Below are 22539 nucleotides of genomic sequence, written 5' to 3' on the forward strand. Positions count from 1 at the left end.
TGTCAGCCGTGCCCGGCTGGCAGGTTCCACCTTATCTTGTAGCTCATTCGTGCATTTGAAGTCAGTGTAGGATTCACAGAACGGGGAAGAACGGGCAGCAGCACGATCTACTTAGGCATCTAAAACGGCGCTCAGGAGTAAAGCGCCTGATGCAATATCCTCACAGCGCCGGGGTTGATACAGATTCGTCCTGAAAACCCAGAGTACTCCCAAAGCCCTGTCCTTTCTACCTGTCCCGCATCTTGGCATCTTAGGGTTTCCTTTTGGACGGTTCTCTTGTGGTGTTTTTTATTTCGACCATCAAATCTTATTCTCTTAATCCCAGTGTCCAAATCACATTGTTGAATCTATAGATGACAAAACAGTGAAACGTGTTTAAGTGAAAAAGAGACATGGTGATGGGGAGACTGAGGCTGGGACCCAAAGATTTTGCCTGACACTGTCCCGCCTTTGCCTCAAGGCTGGCACCTGTGCGGTTTTGGTTGGTTTGTTTCAACTGGAACAATCTCAGATGTTTCATCTTGGTGTTCTTTGTCCCAGCTGCCATGATATTAGACACGGGCATGGGTGCTGTAACAATTGAGAGACCGCTAAGCTGAGCTCAGGAATAGACATAAAAGTAGAAGAGAATTACTTGTTTAAAAAGTTTCTCTTATGGCATCCCTAAATCAGAATTGAAGTACTAGATAGGATCAGTGTCGCCGGTTCCTAAGGGTAAAATATATCTTTCAAATAAAACTGTTAATCCAGTACTGGAGGAGGGCTTGCTTTAAGTCTAAGATTGAGAGAAATTAAGCACACCTTCAGGGAGACAAATCATTTTTCTGGGACACAGGCACTTAAAAAAATCTAAAGTTGACAAGATCAGAAACTCAGAATAGTATTTATGTTTATCTGGATACATGTTTTTATTTCCTGTTTCATCACAATGCCAAGTTTATTAGACATCTCCTTGTCTCCTTCCATTTATTGTCTCTGTCAAGAAGAGGCACACGTGTGAGCAAACTCCAGGCATTGTTTATGAAGAGCAGCTAAACACTGGCTGACCAGTGGGAGTTCAAGAATCTGCCTGATTCTGGATACACACACCTCTGGTATTAGGGTTCTGCAAGGAGGGCCGGGCTGCAGAAGTGCCTCCAAAAAGAATACAGTGGGAAACAAGGTAGGGGTGGGAATAGGAAACGAGGTTTTTTTGATGTACAAATAAAATTTCTAGAAGTCATACATAAACCATCAGCGACGTAGGAGGTCAAATGGGCTGAAAATAAATGTAGTCTAACAGCAAGTAGTCAATTAGCGCTTTCTATGTGCCAGATCCCGTAGTAGGTGCTGGAGGTCTCAAGATAGTCAATAATGTCCAAGCGCAGTGGCTCATGCCTGTAATCCCAGCCTTTTGGGAACCTGAGGCAGGCAGATCACAAGGTCAGGAGATCGAGACTATTCTGGCCAACATGGTGAAACCCCGTCTCTACTAAAAATACAAGAATTAGCTGGGCATGGTGGCATGTGCCTGTAATTCCAGCTCTTCAGGAGGCTGAAGCAGGAGAATCATTTGAACCAGGGAGTCAGAGGTTGCAGTGAGCCGAGATCGCGCCACTGCACTCCAGCCTGGCGACAGAGCAAGACTCGTCTCAAAAAAAAAAGATGGTCACTACTAACACAATGCTGTCTTCTTTACAAATGCATTCCCTGGCTTTCTATTATTTGACGCTTGTGAAAATCGGGGTAGCGTATGTTACTATCCTCATTCTATTGCTATGGGAATAAAACCGTGAGAGTTTGAGAGTCTTGTTGAAAGCTTTCCAAGGAAATTCTGCAAGTGTTTATGGAGGACCAGGTCTGGGGCTGGTCTTTTTCTGGGTACTGTGTCCAAAAAGACACAAGACATGGAAGTCCTGGCCTCAGGGCACTTCCGCGCAGTGAGGATTCGCACAAGCAGCTGACTTTGTGTCCCATCCAGTGAGTTCCTCTTCTGCTCCCTACCCATACTTGAGAAGGCTGCGTGTTGGTTTGTGTGTTCACAGCTGGTTATAGGCCAAGAAGCACTCATCAAAAAATGTAAAACTGAGCAGGGGAGGTCTGTCAATGGATTGAGGTTGAGAAATAGGACACAAAGTACTGAACACAGATGTGTATTTCCTCTATTTGGATGAATGAGAAAGATAACTCGTTTTATAATGGGAAACATTTTAAAATTATTTCTGTGAAATTTATATTTTGAAATATACAGAGACTTTGAAAATTTTTGTTATTTGAAATTCAAAGTCTAGTGACATAAACAGGAAATTAACATAGTTACTTTAAGTTGAAAACAGTATTTTCATTTAAAAGGCTTTCAGGAGAGACTCCGTCCTAATGTTTTCATTCTCGATTTTATTTATTTTCATTTTTAATTTTTTTAATAATGAGAAATTTCTAAAGTTCCTTCTTTTTTTCCTCTCTTTTACATTTATGCTTGGCAAAACTTCCCTGAACATACTTGATTTTAAAATAAATTTTACATCTATAACCCAACATTTGCTAAACCCTAAGTGACAGAGAAGCCAGGTTACTTAATCATATTTGGAAACAGCTTATGAATTACAGATTAAAATGAAATTCAATGAAATATTTTTGTCCTCTGTCATCATAGAACCAAGTGAGATGGCCAAGTTGTTGGCTCTGGCAACTATAACTTTGGGGGTTTGTAGAGGAAAACTGGGTATCTTGCATAGAATTCAATGGATGTGCCCCAGAAAGATGTCAGGTGTCCGTGACTACAAGACCCTCACCGCCCCCAGAGAGCTCTGCTTTCAGGGCATTGACAGTGTTGCCTAAGAACCACGACACATTGCTGGGCAGAGTAACCTGCATCTCATTCAACAGTCCATTTCATAGATGAGGAAAGGAGACACTGGCCCATTTGCTGAGCTGGAGTTACCGTCACCCAGCTGGGATAGGATACCCTCTCAGTGTCTGGCCTATGAGTTGTGCACTTATCTACAAAATATGTTACCCATGCCAGTTGCCTACTGAGCTAAGGTGGCTTTGAGAGCAAGGAAATGCACCACCCTCACCGTCCTAACTTAGCAGAACCATAGATCCACTGAGCTGAAAGGAATCTTCCCCCCACTCAACCTTTCCACATGCCAGTAGAGCCTCAGAAGATGGAATGTGCAACCTCCAAAGCTTAGTTTATAGTTCTTCCAAGAGGGAATGTACATTTTAAACTAATGAAAAGTGATATTATTAACCCAAGGTAAGACTTCCACCAATTTGCTAAAGGTATCAATATACAGAGTCATTTCATTTAGGGAGCAGTTATTCATTTGGAGTTACCAAAGCCAGAGGGTTCTCTTTGGTGACCTATTATTTGAGCTATTTTAGCTGTAACTGGCGTTTCTCCTGAAAGACAATGGGGAGTGAATGAGGAAGAGAAAATGCGAGGCTTTACCTGGGATATTGCTAGTGGTGAACTGCTGAGTGGAAGGAGAATTTTGTTTTATTTATCTATTTGCTCAATTGTTCATACACTCAAAAGATTTAAGCACATACTGTGTGCATTGTGCTAAGCAACTGGGAAATAAAAATAGGATCCCTGCCCTCAGCGAGCTTAATGCCTAGCAATAGAAGCAAACAAGTCAAAAGAAGCTTGCTATTAGGGTATAAGTGCTGTGAAATTATTGGCAGCTTTGGATTTAAATGGCCTGATTAGATAAATTGATCATCAGAATTTATCTATGTGTACATATAAAGATGTTTTAATTGCTTATTCTTTTTAAGGAAAACATGGTATCCTAATAAAGGAAGTGTGAAGGGACTCTTAGCAAGCATCAGGAACAATATTGACTCCAGTCATGGATAAAAAGAAAGTTTCCTGGAAAGTTTACCACTAAGGCTTATACTTGGTGCTTGATAGGTGAGCTCTTCTTCTAGATCTTGGGTGGTTTCCAAGAAAACCATTTCTAATTAAGATAATTTTCAGGTACTCCCAATAAATGCTCCCAAAGAAATTATGTTTATCCTAATTTTATTGGATTTTCTGACAGCCAAAAAAAAAAACCACACACACACAATAAATAGTCCATATTAGTGAATACTGAATTTGTTCATCTTTTTGCTCTTTTATATACTTTATTTTAAAAGCATTAAGCTTAATTCCTTATTTGTGGTCACACTTTCTATGCTTGGAAATTGCCTTATTCCAAATATGCCTCATGCTTGGAATTTCATTACATACTTTATTTCTTTACATTCAAGAAAAATCCCCAAAGTATTGTTGGTTTTTTAAGCTATGTGAAAAGACAGCTAAACGTAGTGAGATTTTGCCCCTTTTGCTTTGCCTGTCCTTTTCCATAAGCCCCTGTGCTGACTGTCTTTGACCACACCCAGCACAGCAAAGACTGTTCAGACTATTTTTCATGTGCTCAGAAGTAGAAGAATGAAGTGGAAGCACACTAAATAAAAAAGGAACATATGTTCATATCCTGTGACTTACCATTTACCTGTGATTTCATTCTGTTTCTCACATGTGGGGCGAATAGTTTCTCAGAAGTAGCAATTTAATAGTGGGTGGGAGAAGTATGAACTCTCAGAGGCAGCTTCCAGGGCTACTGGCCGTGAAGGGAAAGGGGAGGAGAGAGGCTTAGGGGCTGTAGCTTCAGGATGAAGGCAATGTTCAGGTCGATCAGAGATGTTTGCAGCTTGGGGACCTTCAGGAAGCTGCCAAGAGAGTGCTCCTTTGATATGGGGGACCAGGATGAGTTTATTTTGTATGACGTGGAGTTGGTAACCAGTAATTTAGCCAGAAATACTCTACCTTTTTTGCTCCAAAGATCTGTGCTTGTTAAATAAGCAGAGCTGGTCTAAGACTAGCAGCGTTCTCTAGAATGCTCTGCTTTTATTTCTGATTACACTGAATTACGTTGTGTTGCATTTTCTCAGCATTTTATGTTTGCTGATATATTTTCACTAGTAAGAGCTATTACATTGAATTCAAATAAGTAAAAATTATCAACAAATAGGCTGTTAAGCTACAGTGTGATTTAATCAAGCAAATAGATCAGACACAAATATATTCCATATGAAATACTGTTAATCACATCTGACTTGCAGCTGCATGAGAAGCCTTGTCTGCTGACTGCTTAGCTAGGGGAAAATAATGGTGCAGCTCTAAGGAAGCCGGAGGCACCTACACATCAGGACGTGGAGGACGAATGTGCTGTAACCATACACCTAGGATTTATTACCAAGCAGGCCAGAAGCAGTATTTCCAACCAGCCAAGATGTGTACCTGTTGTTATTTGCATATGTTATGCAGTCATTTGCATATGTTATGCAGTCATTTGCATGCATCCCTGGAGATCAGTTAGAGGGTGTTCCCAAGAATGCTACTGATATGAGAGCCCTACCTGATTCCATTCGGGAATGCTCCCTAGCCAGTCTTCCTCCATGAGGCTTGGTGTGCAAAGCTCCCCAGGCTGTGTGGTTTGCCCTTGCTTTGCCCTGTGGAGGTAGAATTCTGCAGGCATGGAGCAGGTGGTGTCCCTGTTTCCCTCCCACCCCTGCTCAGTGCCAGTCTCCTGCCGTGGGAAGTGCCTGACCTTGCCGGCTGCCCCTTCTCCCAGCCACCTCACGCTGCCCCCGTGTTCTTTGTCTCCCTTGCCAAACCACTGCATCCTTTTGAGCACCCATCTCCCCAGCTACAAAATAGGGGTAACCCTGTAATAAGGGTTATCTTCAAGTTTTTAAATGCTTCAGCAGTGAAATATGCCTTGTCAGGACAGTTTGCACTTGGCAGCTGTGGTGTTGCGCAAAGCTGACTTTGGTTGGACCGTATCTGTAAAGGTTCTTGTACTATATTATGGGAGAAAAATGTTTTTTTCTCTCCTGCCAGCCTCCTTCCTCGCCCCTTTGAATACACACCTGTTTCAAATTAGTATTATCACCATGAAACTAGTTTTTCCTAGGTTATAGCTATGTTAAGTTTACATACAATGATGGTTTAATCTTCGATGCTGTCATTTTAAACATAATTCGTGGTAATAGCCCCTCTTGGAAAACAGATCTGTTTTCCACGCTGTTTCTGGTGTCAGCCCACAAGGAATGACGGAGTGGGGACTGTTGGGAGAAGGGAGAAGGCACTGGTAGAAATTATCTAGCCTTTTAGAGAAAAGAATTGTTTCTTCTTTCAGTTATTCTGTCTTCTATATGGAATTAGCAAGATTGGCTGGGCACGGCGGCTCATGCCTGTAATCCCAGCACTCTGGGAGGCCAAGGCGGGCAGATCACAAGGTCAGGAGATCAAGACCATCCTGGCTAACATGGTGAAACCCCATCTCTACTAAAAATACAAAAAAATTAGTTAGGTGTGGTGGCGGGCACCTCTAGTCCCAGCTACTCGGGAGGCTGAGGCAGGAGAATCACTTGAACCTGGGAAGCGGAGGTTGCAGTGAGCCGAGACAGCGCCACTGCACTCCAGTCTGGGCAACAGAGAGCGAGACTCCATCTCAAAAAAAAAAAAAAAGAAAAAGGCCGGGCGCGGTGGCTCAAGCCTGTAATCCCAGCACTTTGGGAGGCCGAGACGGGCGGATCACGAGGTCAGGAGATCGAGACCATCCTGGCTGACACGGTGAAACCCCGTCTCTACTAAAAAATACGAAAACTTAGCCGGGCGATGTGGCGGGCGCCTGTAGTCCCAGCTACTCGGGAGGCTGAGGCAGGAGAATGGCGTAAACCCGGGAGGTGGAGCTTGCAGTGAGCTGAGATCCGGCCACTGCACTCCAGCCTGGGCGACAGAGCGAGACTCTGTCTCAAAAAAAAAAAAAAAAAAAAAAAAAAAAAAAAAAAGAAAAAAAGAAATTAGCAAGGTTTTAAAAAAATGAATCAAAGGTTAGTACTTAGGTATTGGCCAGTGTATTTCCTCCTGTTGCCAAAGAAAAGAAAAGCTTGAATGACATTGACAAATAAGAAAAACAGGCCTCATACCTGTGGAATGATTCGTATGCTGTAGTTTCACAATCTGAATTTTCAGATGGACATTAGCCAGAGTGCAAGCCTGAGGCCTGCTGTGGAAAACAGTCTCTGCACTCGAAGTACACTGTCACATTCTTTGCATCAAGACATCTTGGCCACACATCCTGCCAAGGGCCTGTGGCTTGCAGCTTTTACTCATTAAACCGTGAGGCCAAATTTATAAGAGGAGGGGTGGGGAGATTTTACTTTGAATGACTTTATTTTGGAATGGTTATGGTAGAAATGCTCTAGCGACTACTTAAGAAGCTCACACGGGTCCCAATTTTAATGCTCTCAGCCCAGGATAATTGCAACTCGTTCTCTAGAACTAAGATCGGATATCATATTAGCTTCCAAATAGTTTTACATCCAAAATATCATGTGGACAATCTATCTAAGGGTGAAAAACCGAGGAAGCCTCTTGTTCTGAACTGTGGGTAAAACGCAAGAGGGGCAGAGAAGATGGCTTTGAGAGGCCTCTGTGTGAGAAAAGCTGGGAGCTGGGCAAGGCTGGGAGGAGGCAGGGAAGCCCAAGGGGCTCTGCAGGCCCTCCATGAGCCCCAAGACTCCCAGGCCACATGGCTGTCAGCTCCTGCAGGCACCTGGGGCCCTGGGCTCCCTGTCACAGGGTCAAGCCCCGGAGAGACTGCTGCCTTCTACACTGTGCTTGCAAAGGTGCTACAGGAAACCCTCTTACCTGTAACTTGCTAAAGCAACTCTGTTGATTGGTTGACTTTGGACATAACGAAGGAAAGAAACACAGACAAACAAAACAACTTTTAAAAGAGGATTTATTTTTAGAATGCCTTTGACTTCTTGAATTCTTCTTGATTTCTCATCACTTCAGGGACTTAACAGACAGACTGCAGGAATCAGAGGGGTGACTATAGCTGACTGCCTTCATTCCAGAGAACCTGAGACACACGGCATGAGGTTGGGTCTGTCTCTTATTTCTAGATCTTAACAAAGAAAATGCATGGATTATGATATGTGTCTCAGTCAAGTCCTTGTAGAGTACAACCCAACAGAAAAGTGAAAAAACTTTCAATCTGATGGCATGGATCGGAGCCCACACGCACAAGGCTGGTGCGCGAATCCGGTGGCATGGATCGGAGCCCATACGCACAAGGCTGGTGCGCGAATCTGATGGCATCGATCGGGGCCCATATGCACAAGGCTGGTGCGCGAATCCGATGGCATCGATTGGAGCCCACACACACAGGGCTCATGTGCAAATCTGATGGCATTGATCGGAGCCCATATGCACAGGACTGGTGTGCGAATCTGATGGCATCAATAGGAGCCCATATGCACAGGGCTCTTGTGCGCAGCGTCCAGTGTGTCTATTAGGGTTGTAAGCGTCTAGACCTCTGTCCTGATGTCTTCTTGAGCATGTCACACTGCAGTGTCAAGGCTCATGACAGCAGAACTCCAAAAACTGATATAGGGAAGGGAGCGTGACCTGCTAAAATGAGCTGGCCACAGTCACTCTGTGTGCATGAGGGAGAAGAAGAGATGTGCGTCTGAGAGACCCGCCCTACCCTACCAGAGCTTGGATGTAACAGGTGCTGGGCATTTGCCCGAATTGCCATGGGAGTTATAGAGTAGTGCCTGTGTTTTCATTTTACTATCTCCACCTCCCACTCAGCCAGGGTGAGCTAGACACGGAGGCTTTCATCGCCTGTGAGCCTGATCTTCTAGTGATGTTCACTCTTTTCCTTGGTCTCACCCCTGCCCATGTTGACCTCCCTCCGGGTCACCTCTCTACCCCAGGGATGTTCCCTTCCCTGAGCTGTCTGCCCCTCGGTCCATTCTCAGGCCCCACCCACACCTGTTCCACACCCAGGTCTCCTGCTTTGCATGGCTCTGAGCTCCTGCGGGGCTTGGATTCAGGGCTGTCTCTTTGGGAGACTCTGGCCCAGGGACACTTGGATCCAGACCGGATTCGGGAAGAGAAGTTTCTGTCTGTATGTGACTGTGGGTATAGAGGAGCTCACTGCATCTGAGTCCTAGCCTAGAGGCGGTGGTTCGTGTTCAGATCACAGAAGAGAGGAATGTGTTGCACAGGAAGCACATTGAAGATTTCTTCCTCGTGATGTGGCTTGGTCACCCCTGGCGGTAACATTCTGGAGTTTTAAGCTTGGTCACCCATGGTGGTAACATTCTGGAGTTTTAAGAAGTGTCCTGAATCACACATCCCCCTGCATGGCCAGACTTTGAGTCTGCAGAGGTCCACGTTTTCTCAGCCATCTGGGACAGAGCACACTGGTTCTCCCCAGTGGTGTCATCAGCCTGGACCCCACAATACTTCTTTGCTGTGTGTGAATTTACAGAAAACCTCGGGCTGGTTGGTGGTCTGTGCTGCTAAAAATGCTGGTGGAGCTTGCGCAGAAGGAAGGTTCGGCGGGCTGTTCTCCACGTTTGCTTGGCAGCCACGGACAGCTGTGGCTGTTGTGGGACCATTGCCCCCGAGCCATGTGTGGCCATTCTCCGTGTAATGCGCAACTTCTGGGTTAATATGTGCAAAGTCGTTGGAGGTCATTTAGGACATTTTATCTTAGGAATTAGCCATGGACTGCCTATTCACTACATGCCTAAAAATTATCAGTAGGACTTGGGTGTAGAGGGTTAAAATGAAGACAAAAAGGGGTGCCTACCTGAAACCAATGGAGGAAGAGGTCATTAAAACCATCGTGTAAGTCAAATTACTCAGAAGCCAAGAGAGAACCACATAGCAGCTTGAGGGGAGCTGGCATTGGGTATTTTACAGGCTAACTACTGTTTGGCCTTGAAAAATTTTCTATAGAAAAAATGTCTAATCTAGGCTCACAATATTGCTGATATAGTGTTTATCTTACAATAAAATTTTTGGGAAAAAATCCCCGAACCACTTTGATTACTTTAAAAATTTTAAAAGCAACAAAATATCTTAAAAGATTGAGAAACTATCAACATTTTTAAAAATGCACAGATTTCCACATGTATTAATGCTGGTAATTTTTAAGAAATAGAAAAACAGGAAAAGTCAATAAGGATGTTGGTTTTAGATGCTGTTGCTTCTAGAATAGGTTTTATTCTAGGAAGATGGCCTTCATGACATTGCTGATAGAGATTTCTAGTGAGATTTAAAGTCTTTGACTCCTGACGCTGAGTTTCGGTGATGAATGACTTCCCTCTGCCTGTTCCAGCCTGTGACTGCCTTCCGCCCATGATGGAGCGGGCACCCAGCACCTTCTCTCAGGCAGAGCTGGACTTCTATCAAGGGCTGTCCTGTACCCAGACTCATGAACCTCCTGGGCTCAGTTCTTTCTCCCACATGCATTTGTTCCTCTTCCTCTTGGGTGTTAGGGGCCGTGGCGCACCTTAGACTAGGATTGTCAGGCACCTGCTCTCAGGGGCCTCGGTGGCTCTGGGCTAGGTCAGCACTGTGGCTCCTGCCAGGCACACCCCCCCGACCCCGCAATGGGTACCACAGTGGGCTCACCGCCCCTTTGTGAGTCCAGGTCTCTAGGGCAGAAATCCTGCCACACCCACGTGTGACCATCAGGCCCTTCTCCCCACCTGGCCTGACACCTGCATGCAGCTCGGAGCTGTGGGCCTGGGCTCCGGCCTGGCGGGGGGAGGATGGATGGGAAGGATGGATGGGAAGGATGGACCTGCAGCTGAGAGCCTTTGGAGCCATTTTCGGGAATCGGGGCCGGGGGTTCTGCATGTTCCCCTTCCTCTCTCGAGCCCGGCCGTCCCTAGGCTGTAGAAGGGGCACCGTACACCTGCTGGAGCTGTCTGCAACTGCACCGTCATGTACGTGAACACGTGTTGCTGGACGGGAGTGACTTGGTTGACATGGCCTCCGGCAGGCATGAGCGCTGGTGCTGGTGAGCAGGGTGGGTCTCGTTAGTGGTGGTGGTGATTTCTCCTGCAGTCGGTGAGGGGAGCGGTTGCCTGTGATCCAAGCGTCAGGGTGGGGGCTTTGGAGGTGGCCCCCATGTTGTGAATTCTGGCTCTGCTACGTGGCACTCATATAACTTTGGCAAGGTCACCAATGGGACCTCCTTGAGGCTCAGTTTTCTTCTCTGTAAAATTAGTATCACGTCTGCCTTATGGGGTCTGACCTGGAATAAATGAAACTCCAGAGTGCTGGGGGACTCTCAGGCGGCACGGCAGGTCGGCCGGGGTACGGTCCGACTGCCACCTTCTCCCCACTGAGGCTGCGTCCCTGTGTCCCACACGCGGTGGGTGGCAGGGTACTGCAAGGGACACGATAGAGGCCTAGCGCAGGGACCGCTGTTACAGGAGTTGGGCGTCTAAAAAGCATTGTCATTTAAGCTGAATTACATTGAATGAGAATGACTGCATTGAGGCCTGTGTGTGCAGGGAGATGTCTCCCAAATGCAGCAGATCACAAAGGGCAAAGAGCAGGCGGCAGTCCTGCGCTGAGTGGGCAAGTCCTCAACGGTGTCTAGACCCCACAGGCAGCACAGGGGACACCGTGCCCGTCCGGGGGTGTGTGCTCTCCCTCTCTGATGTTCAAGACTCCCCTTGGGGCACTTTGGTGGGTCTCAGGGATGGTCCGGGACAGGACAGAGCTGGGATAAGTAGAGAGGTCCCGGAGACCGTCGGTATCTAATTCCAGCCCTTGCTTTTGCTGTCTCCTGCCTGGTACGAGCAGAGCGAGCACATGGTGTGTGGGTGCCATCTGCCTGTGCGCCACGGGTTTGTGTTTCAAGCTGGAAAGGCTGAGCATCTCGGGGGCCCCGGTCGGTCAGCAGATCCTTCCAGTGTGACTGGGCAGCTCAGCCTGGCCTTCGTCCACTGCTTCCCTTCATTTAAAAACAAACAAAAAAAGACATCCCCTCTGATGTCTTCAATAATCTTCAGAAATGCTTGTCTGACTCCTCCCTTTATTCTACATCTTCTTCCTCCACGTTTCCTTTTTACTTTTGAGACCTATGACCAGAATACTCTGCACAGGAAGTCCACGGTGGCTGGAAGGCCGGCCTGGCAGTGCGAGACACGATGTTCTTTCTGGTGTGTGGTGCGGGAGTCGCATGGCTCAGCCCCCAGTGGAACATCTATGCTTGTTTCCCAGTCAGATGAGTCAGCCGAGAGGGAATGTTAATTATTAGAACTGAACTTCTGAAAAAAGGTGCTAATGAACAATGCGGCCACATCCTGCTGGGATTTCAATGGCAGGAAATAAAGTAGAACTAGTCGGGGCCTGGACCACAGGGCTTCATCCGCTGAGCCCCACACCCAGCCCCCACGCAGGTGCTCAGGTGTGGGCCCCTGGTGTCCCTGGTGGGTGTGGAAGGCTGGATAATGGCTCCTCGAGACAGCCACAGCCTAAGTCTGGAACCTGGAGCTGTTCCCATATGTGGCAAAATGGGCTTTGTAGATGCGATCAAGTTAAGGACCTGGAGGTGGGGTGAGGTGATGTTCCTGGATAATCTGGGGGGCCCTAAATGTAATCACAAGAGTCCTTGTGAGAGGAGGCAGAGGAGGTCAGACTGCAGAAGCGGGAAGGAGTGTGACAAGGGAGGCAGAGGTTGCAGGGGTGGAGGAAGGGATCAGGAGTAAGGAACACAGGCGGCCCCCAGGGCTGGACATGGAGTCACCAGAGGGACTGGCCTTGCCAACAGCAGCAAAATGGATCCCAGACTTCCGACCTCCAGAACTGGGAGGGAAAACCCTGTGTTTCAAACCACTTAATTTGTGGAATTTGTCACAGCAGCAAGACAAAGCGAATATTCTGGTCAGTTCAGCTTTGAGGAAGATAGCACGTTGTGGAAGAGGCAGCAGACATGATGCAGCCAGGGCTGTGGCCTCAGTGTGGGAGGGACACGGGCAGGGGCCAGGGCAGGGCAGGGCCTGGTCACAGAAGGTGACCACCTGCACTTGGGGCCTGGGCAGGACGTGAGATGAGCAGCACAGCTGTGTCCCAGTGTCTGTCCTTCTGGGAATGGGGGCTCGAGGTGTTACGACAGAGGACTCGAGGTATTCAGTAGACGTCCACTTGGCATTCCAGGGCCTGATGTTCAGCCTCCGACAGGCATAGGAAGCTGGGCTGTATCTATATTTGTCTACAAATCAAGTCTATATAGAAAAATTTACGGATCTGAAACATACACAAATCGTATGGCGTGGCAGGGAGCCATTAGTGGCAGAGGAGGACAGTGTTTGAGAAGGCAGTCCAGGGAGACATGTCCACAGGGCTGAATGAAAGAGATGATTGGCCCTTAGGGGGTGTGGGGCAGAGTTTCTGGGAGAGATGTGGCTCAGGCCTGGTTCCTGAGCTGACTGGCCTTTGGCCTCATCAGGCACCTGCCAGAAGTCAGTGTCCCCAGAAAGTGGGGCAGGATGGGGTGGGTGTGAGAGCCCAAAGCTCCTGGGCCCTTGGGGAGGAATCTGTGTCCTGAAGGCCATGGAAAGCCCTAATGTTTCACACAAGGGAGTGATGGGATCATATCTCGATTTAAAAGGATCCTTTGGGTGATGCATGCCATTAGATTGCAGGGTGGCAGAGAAGAAGCTGAGCTAGCAAGCTCTCGGAGCTGCCATCTGACACCAGGGTGGACGGGTCTTGCCGATGGCCTGGACCCGGTATACATGAAAGAAAAATCAAAGATGACTCGTAGATATTCAGCCTGAGCTGCCTTTTAGAAAGAGGTGTGACCCTGAGGCAGGACGAGTAGCTCAGGGTGTGGGTTAGTGAGGCAGGTCAGAGCTCTCCTCTGTACAGAATCAACCTGAGACTCCTTCAGTGACGTGTGTTGCAAATTTCAGCAGTAGACAAAATGGTTTTGAAAAAGCTCTATGTTTCCTGTTATACTGCAATCTGTTTGCTTCACTGAGGTCTTAATAACTTTCAGCAGCACCGCTCCTAGCTCTTGCACCCCAGCCGCCAGAATGGTGGCGACAGGCTGTGCTTCATATCAGCCGGTCTATTAAATGCGGTGCCGGAAGCATTCCTGTCAAACTGCAAATGCCACTGAAAGGGAAGGATTCCAGGTAAAAGCAGGCATGTTTCAGGACTGGAATTTTTTCTGATCACTAAATCAAACTTCCCCCCCAACGTAGAAAATTCAGACATGTGCTTTTAACTAAGGACTTGCAATACAGGGAAAGGCCCTGAAAAGTCATGCAAATGGATAGCACTGTGTCCTCGGGTCAACTCTCTCTGGGAGGTCCGGGAAACACTGCTCAAGCATCTGTCTTTTAAACAATAATTAAAGGGCAGGAGGAGACGGGTGAGAAGAGACAGGAAGAAGAAAGGCAAGAGAAGGGGAAGGGTGGAGAATGAGTCAAGAAACAGGTGGGATGTAGTGCGCAGGGCCAGAAGGAGGAGGACAGGTGGTCAAGGGCACGGAGAGAGAGAGGCTGATGTGGAGTGAATTTGCAGTGGCCACTTGGGGAAACATATCCAAATGTAGGAGGAGATGAGCTTCCCAAGTGTAAAGTCCTGTTACCGTAACTCAGCATTTTTCTACCTAAGCATGGGTAGCAACAGCCACCCGGACAGCCTGATCAATGGAGCACAGCCCACGGACTCTGCAAAGCGGTGTCTGACCTCAGTCAGATGAGCAGGATTAGTGGAGGCAGTCGGGCAGCAAGGCCCCAGCTCAGAGCTCATCATTTCTGCTCTCCTTGCCCTGTGGTCTGTTGTGGAGGGAGAGAGGAAGAGTGCCTGGTTGCAAAAGCCCATGAGGGGAGCCAGGGGTCTGCAGGAGCCACCATGTGTTACAGCTTTGCCAGGTGACCCAGGAGTGCATGCCATGTTTCTCCTAAGGAAAAGCTACAAATTTAGAGTTTTACTCATGCACCAGCTGCAGGGAGGATACACGTCTCTGAGCAGACCACTGAGACACCAGAAAGGACAAGTCCCATTCTCTTTTCTTCCGTCACACCTGCCCACATTACACACCTTGTCAAGGGGAGAATGTGGCGAGACTCCTCTGAGCTTCCCACAGAGAGTCTCTTCCAGGCTCTTCCTAGAACCCCCCTAGAAGGTCAGTGAGTTCCCTGGCCCTCACACTCAGACTGCAGCCCTTGCATCTTGGTGTTGGACGACGGAGGAAAAATAAGAGGAGAAAGAACAAACGGGCATGGGGAAGGGGTGTTGGAGAACGGTTGTATGCCCAGTTCATTCACAGTATTTCTTCTGTGCAATTAGAGGATGAGGCCGTTGGAGAAAGCCAAGCCTACCTTGTTTTTAGAGAGTCTTTTTGTCTTTAAGTGTGTTTGTGTGACCCCAGGGAGATCTGCATCCTGGGTGTGTGTGCACTACCCATGGCACTTTCCTGGTCACAGGGATGAGCTCAGGGTTGAGAATGTGGCCCAAGATGGTCAAACAGGATGTAACTTGAGATCCCTGCCCAGTGGCTGTGGAGAAACATGGAAACATGGAGTCCTGATTTGCAGTTTTACAGCCATCTGTGACCATAGGTTACCCAGCTTAAGGATGGTGCCAACACACGAGAGGAAAGAGCTGGGAAATCCACAGAGAAATGAGATTGGAGCCCTGATCAGCCTGTGCTTGAAGTCCATATTACCTTGAGATATTTCAGTTATATGATCCAAGCAATTAATTTTATTGTTTAAGCCAGTTCAGTTTGGATTTTCTCTGACACAAATAAAAGCGTTGTGATACACATATTTTATCTCATTCACTCTGTACAAGAAGCTTACCTGAGGGTAAGTATATTATACCCCTTGCCTAGACGGGGAAATGGAATCCAGTGTTGAAAAGCTCCTCTGAGCAGGATAGGTCATGTTGGATGGTGGTGGAGTGTGTGAATGAGACACAACAGCTTCGCAGCAGCTACGGGCTAGTCATACTTTCTGAGCGGAGGGCCTTGAATCTGGTAATGTATTTATGTTACTGTTTCATTAGAATAAATGGACACATCGGTTGTATTTAGCAGCTTTGGACTTGTTGAAATTCTGCTAAATGGCTGAATGTGAAAAATATGGGCATGTCTTAATAGGATGTATATTTGGAAAATATAATAATACTTTTAAATTTGTTTCAGAACATAGTAGAAATGCTTTTTCAGTTTTACCAGTCTATTTGAGATAGTAAACTGGGATAAGTAGGATTAAATTTATTTCATTCATTGAAAAAAAAAAGAAATGTATTATCTGTCTGCAATCATTCCTTTTATTCTTTCAGGAATAAAGTAGTAGTAGGTTTAAGGATACTTTTGTTCTTTTTCTTTGTGCTTCGTGTTCTGGTAATACTCTCCCAGGCTAAAATCCAGAATATGCAGATAGTAATTTAAAGAAGTGAGGATTCGGCCGGGCGCGGTGGCTCAGGCCTGTAATCCCAGCACTTTGGGAGGCCAAGACGGGCGGATCACGAGGTCAGGAGATGGAGACCACCCTGGCTAACACGGTGAAACCCCGTCTCTACTAAAAAATACAAAAAACTAGCCGGGCGAGGTGGCGGGCGCCTGTAGTCCCAGCTACTCGGGAGGCTGAGGCAGGAGAATGGCGTGAACCCGGGAGGCGGAGCTTGCAGTGAGCTGCGATCCGGCCACTGCACTCCAGCCTGGGCCACAGAGCGAGACTCGGTCTCAAAAAATAATAATAATAAAAAAAATTAAAAAAATAAAGAAGTGAGGATTCAAAACAGAAAGACAGAAATAAGTACTGATTTTAGGAAAGGTGTATTAGTTATTACATGTGGCTTTCCAGTTTTAAAAAGTATTCTAACTCTGTATAAGAAAAGTAAGAAATACATGCATCTATTCATTGGTAGGATGAATTTTATGAAAACGTGACATTATGTCTTCACTGCTACTTTCCATATGATTTTATGGTCCAATATTTGGCAGCACTGCCTTTTAACTGCAGTGATTACGTTTTGATAAGTTACTAGAAGGAATTTATTATTAATATAGGAAACAATGGAGAAGATGAAGACTCCTGAGGGGCCCTGTGTGAAAGTAGCATTTTTGGAGGCCTCCGTGGTCCTCGGCAGAAACACATTTTATGCTAAATGCATATTTAAGTGTTTGGCCTCATGAAATGTGTAACCCAGTTGCATGGGTTTTATCTGTATTAACCATCCTGAATTCTTTCCTTTGAATTGTGTCCTTGATTTTTCCTACAGCCGATGGGCAGCTAGTTCCCTCAGAATTCAGAAATTCACATTAATTTCCTGCCCCGCTTCCTGCCGCCATGGCCTGTGTTGGTGGGATTATATTCTTATTCACGGGAAAGGAGCGGAAGGCCGTTTGCATTTACTTTCAGTGATATTGCCAGGCTGCTCAGGAGTGAAAAGAATAATTTACAACTTGCTATTTATACGTTTATCAAATGATGTGCCTCACGTTGTAGTTGATGCCACGCATGCTTATATAACCGTTTCAGAACGTCTTTCTCTTGTGCTGTTTACCATGAAGCACTGCTGTTTCTAGCAAGCTATTTGGTCGTAAAAGATCTTATGTTGAACTAAATAGCAAGAGATATAATGAGGAGATAGGAGTACAGAAAAAAATCAAGATGAGACAATGAGTAGGAATGATTAGAAAAATATGTAAAAGAGAACAAGAATAAGTAGTCTGAAGCTAATGCATTTTTAAAATTTTCAAATAAGTGTAGGAAGATGTTTTCCAATTGCCTGAGTATTCCAGTTTGTAAATTTCCCATTTTCGAATAATTACAGATTAATAAAATATACCTGACACTAAAACTTTTCTAAATAAAATTAAACTTTTGAGCCAGGCACGGTGGCTCACGCCTGTAATCTCAGCCCTTTGGGAAGCCGAGGCAGGCAGATCAGCTGAGGTCAGGAGTTTGAGACCAGCCTGACCAATATGGTGAAGCCACATCTCTACTAAAAATACAAAAATCAGCGGGGCGCGGTGGCGTGCGCCTGTAATCCCAGCTACTCACGAGGCTGAGGCAGGAGAATTGCTCGAACCTCAGAGGTGGAGGTTGCAGTGAGCCAAGATTGCACTCCAGCCTGGGCAACAAGAGCAAAACTCTGTCTCAAAAAAAAAAATATTTAAATTAAACTTTTGATAATTCAATATATCAATGTCTCAGTGCTCCCGAGTCATTGATATAAGTACTAAACATTTCAGTACACCATGGTAGCTATAACAGTATTAACCATAGAAAAATAATGAGAATCATCTAATCTTACCCCAGACAGCCCAACAGAGCTTTCTGTAATAACCCTGAAAGTAGATCTAAATCAAGATTCTGCCATTTATCTCACACCCAGAACCCAGTTTTTTAAACATCTTATACAGAAAGAGACACTCTTTAGGGGCGCCTGCTTCATCTCTGTAGTACCCCACACTCCACTGAACTCAGGGGTCCTCTTGAACCCCAGTTTGAAAACCAGAAGTCTAAAGTCTGTGCAGACATTCATTCAGCGGGAGGAACTGAGTCACAACCTCCTTATTTGGCTCTCCCTATATTTCCATCCCTTAATCCTAGAGTGGAGTAAACAGAACTCCTTGCTCTCTCTCAGGCCTGACAGTTTTCCAAACTGCAGTGGAGATGGGGTTGAACTGGGGCCGAGCCGATGACACACTCCGGAAGGTGCCCTTCAGAGTAAATCCCCAGTCTTAAATTGTTTATTCATTGTTTTCTTTCATAAATATTCTACATGAAAAAGATAGCCTTAGCTCGCTGGTTGTTTGAATTTGTGAATAAACATGACTTTGGGCCTAAATATATATCAACTTCAGAAAAAACAGAACAAACATCTAAAGAATATCTCACCATCCACGATGGGCCAGTACTGGAGCCCTAAAAAAGTTGAGAAAGTCTTTCTTTGAAGCAGAATAGAAATAGAAAACTTGTGAGGGACCATTCTGTAAGCTTCATAGGACAAAAGCCATGAGGCACTTTAACTAAATGTTGCCTGCATCTGAGTGGTGCCCAGGGACAAATGCTTTAGTATGCCTTTAGGCTTAAACCATAATCAAAGTGTTGTGTTTTCCCTGAGACTCCAAACTTACTGCTGATTTTGTCTCCCTCTCAGAGATAAACAATCCTGAATTCATTAACTAGACGTTCTTAAATGGGAATTTTTTTTTTCATGCCCCGATGGATTGTTGAGTCAGGTTCGATGTAAGAATTTTGAGTCAAGCATTTTTAATTTTTGTAGCACCAAATTGGATTGAATTCACATGGATATAGAGATATTGGTTACCACCATACAAATAAGGTTATCCAACTTCTAGACTGTTTCGTACAGTGGCTAAGAGAAGCAGCATTGTCTACCCCCTGGGGAACTCTGTTTCAAAATATGCCATATTGTTTGCATTCTAAATTTTCTTTTGTTGCCAGGAAGCAAATATCCTGAGGAAATTGCTTATCATACACTAAGCCATTGCCTCCTGGGGGTCTTCTCGAAAAATCCCAAATCTTTCCTGAGTATGCACTCAGAGTGAAAGCTAGATGTGTGGAAGAAGGCATTCCCCTCCATTCTTCAAGATGCACTATAATAAAAGGTGCCAAGACGGTCTCTTTTTTTTCTTTTTCTTTTTCCTGAGACAGGGTTTTGCTTTCTCACTCTGGCTGAAGTGCAGAGGCATGATCACGGCTCACTGCTGCTTCCACCTCCTGGGCTAAAGCGATCCTCCTGCCTCAGCCTCCTGAATAGCTGGGATCGCAGGCACATGCCACCGTGCCCGACTAAAGGAAAGTCCCTTCTTAAGAACCATCTCAGCATTTGTTTTGCTTCAAATTGCCCTGAATGCCATAACATTTTGTTTTTGTTTTTGTGTACAGCTTTGAGATCGAATTCACAAACCATACAAATCACCCATTTAAAATGCACAATTACGTGTTTTTAGTATATTCGCAAGATTGTGCAACTGTTACCACATCTAGAATGTTTTCATCCTTCAGAACAGAACCCTGTCCCCCTTTTCCCCTCCATGACCCCCCACAGCCCTACATCCACTTTCTGTCTCCATAGATTTGCCTATTCTGAGTATTTCATATAAACGGAATCGTACAGCGTGGGGTTTTGTGGCTGGCTTCTTTCACTTAGCCTCATGTATTCAAGGCTCATTCATGTTGCAGCAGTATTTCTCTCTATTGCCAAGTAATAGTCCACTGCATGGATATACTACATTGTATTTATCCATTAGTAAGTTGATAGACATTTGGGTTGTTCCCACTTTTTGGCTGTTGTGACTAATGGTGCTATGAACATTTTTGTACAGGCTTTTGTGTGGACGTGTTTTTATTTCTCCTGGGTTTATACCTAGGAGTGGAATTGCTGGATCATATGGCAACTCTATGTTTGAGCTTTAGAGGAGCTTCTAGATCATTTTCCAAAGTGATTGCAACATTGTACACTCCCACCCAGCAGTGATAGAGGGACTTTTTTTTTTTTTTTTTTGACCGAGTTTTCCTCTTGTTGCCCAGGCTGGAGTGCAATGGCACAATCTCGGCTCACTGCAACCTCTGCCTTCCAGGTTCAAGCAATTCTGCCTCAGTCTCCTTACAGGAGCCTGCCAGCACACCCGCCTACTTTTTGTATTTTTAGTAGGGACGAGATTTCACCATGTTGGTCAAGGCTGGTCTCAAACTCCTGACCTCAGGTCATCTGCCCGTCTTGGCCTCCCAAAGTACTGGTATTACAGACGTGAGCCACAGCGCCCGGCCAAGATCCATTTTTTTCCGCACTTGTTATTGTTCACCTTTTGAATACAGCCATCTCGGTGGGTATGAAGTGGTGCCTCCTTCCGGTTTTGATTTGCATTTCTCTGATGACAAGTGATGTTGAGCATCTTTTCATGTTTTTATTGGCTGTATGTTTTTGGAGAAATGTCGAATCGGGTCACTGGCCCATTTTTAAAAATTGGGTGATTTATCTTTTTATTGTTGAGTTGTAAGAATTATTTATATATTCTAGATACAAGTGCCTTCTCAGGCATATTATTTGCAAAGACTTTTCCCCTTAGTGGGTTGTCTTTTCATTTTCTTGATGGTATTGCTTATAGCAAGAATGCCATAACTTCTGTGTTACCCGTGTCTGTGCACCGTAATTTGCAGTCACTTTGAAGGGCCTGCACAACCCTGCTTAGATATTCAGATTTCTAGTAGGGAGTTGTATTCAGGATATGTTTTTGCAGAGTTAAATTCACCATGCCAGGTGCTTTTTGCTTTGGCTTTTCTTGTGTAATCGAGCAAGGAAAGCAAGCGGGCTCTTCAGCTTTGGGTCTCTCATGGTGCACAGGTGAGCGTGTTTCCAAGGAAATCATTTTACCTCTCGTGCAAGCACTCCGATCTTGTGGGTCTCAAAAGAAGTGGGGTGCACATGGCTGAAGTCTGGTCTATTTTGAATAGTCTTGTATGGTGTGCACCATTTTATTTTCATAAGAGCAGGAGTTGGAACTGCCTCCTCAGGCTGTAGCTATAATAAAAGTGTCAAAGAGTCTAATGTGTGCAGCCCTGCAGTCCTACCGTGGGCGGCACTGCGCTGCCTTTGCCCTCTTGTAGACACTCATGAAGGTGCTTTGCTGGCAGTAGGAAATCAGGACTCAAGGACAGTGATCTGATAGCAGGTACTGATTTAGTGCCTTAGGCTAAATCATATAAACCTGCAAAGTAAAAACTTTCTATTTTGGTTGCTGCACCTCTGGGCAGCGTAATGCCTTTATATCTCAACCATTGGTCATGTGTTTTCATTTCAGGTCTTATCACCACAGAAAACAATCTTTTGGTTTGCTCTTTTTCATAAAGTTTGTGTGCTATTTTTATTTTGATGTCACCTTTGAAAGATCTCAGTTGAACGCGTGAAGGGAGGTGTATGTGTGCTTGTGTGTGTGTGTGTGTGTGCATTTCTATCTAAAATGCCACCTCACGTGGCCCTTTCACATTAAATCATACGCTACACGTTAATTTATTGTTCTAATATCACATTTCACGTGCCAGTCATTCTACATGCTAATTTTTTGTTCTAATGTCACATGGCATTTTATGTGCCTAGATAGGAAGCATGATATTTTAAAACTCAAACAGGAATGTCTACTAGAGACTTATAGATATCAATCCCAATAATATAATTGGATTAAGTCTTAATAAACACATTTAAGCATCAAGAAGAACTTTCATGTCCCTATATTTAATCTCATTCGTCTTTTAGGCTATGTGATCACCCCAGGGTTGCCTTTTAAGGAGCTCGTAATCTAATTAAGGAGATAAAAGTCATTGTCTTGAAATTATCGTAAATGCTGTAAGACTGGATGTCATCTACCTGTTGTAGATTACAAACACAATATGGCTTTAGAGGGGTGAGAATGTCATTGATAAAATGAACAGGGATCTACTGGCAACACCCGAGGCCCTTGGGGGCCAGGGCCCCGTGCAGATGACTTGGTTGCAGGTTGCAGCATCTCCCGCCAATCTGGTTGGAGGTGGTTCTGGGAGAGGCAAGAGGGATATTCCCAGTGAAGAGTGCCACGTCGTCACAGCAAAGCCCTGGAACGGGAGGGCCTGAGGGGCCAGCTGTGGGAGGGCCTGTGGCACTGGCGCACAGAGCCCTGATAGGTTCGCGCTGGGTGGGGAAGGCTT

The 22539-nt window shown here is 45.6% G+C and overlaps 1 protein-coding gene across 3 annotated transcripts in view; it reads left to right on the forward strand.

Moving 5' to 3' along the window:
* Positions 1 to 22539, forward strand: part of RPS6KA2 (ribosomal protein S6 kinase A2) — a 452256-nt gene that overhangs the window by 241283 nt on the left and 188434 nt on the right. The gene's annotated exons all lie outside the window — the stretch shown is intronic.

This window comes from Theropithecus gelada, chromosome 4 (assembly GCF_003255815.1).
Source record: "Theropithecus gelada isolate Dixy chromosome 4, Tgel_1.0, whole genome shotgun sequence".
Taxonomy (NCBI): Eukaryota; Metazoa; Chordata; class Mammalia; order Primates; family Cercopithecidae; genus Theropithecus; species Theropithecus gelada.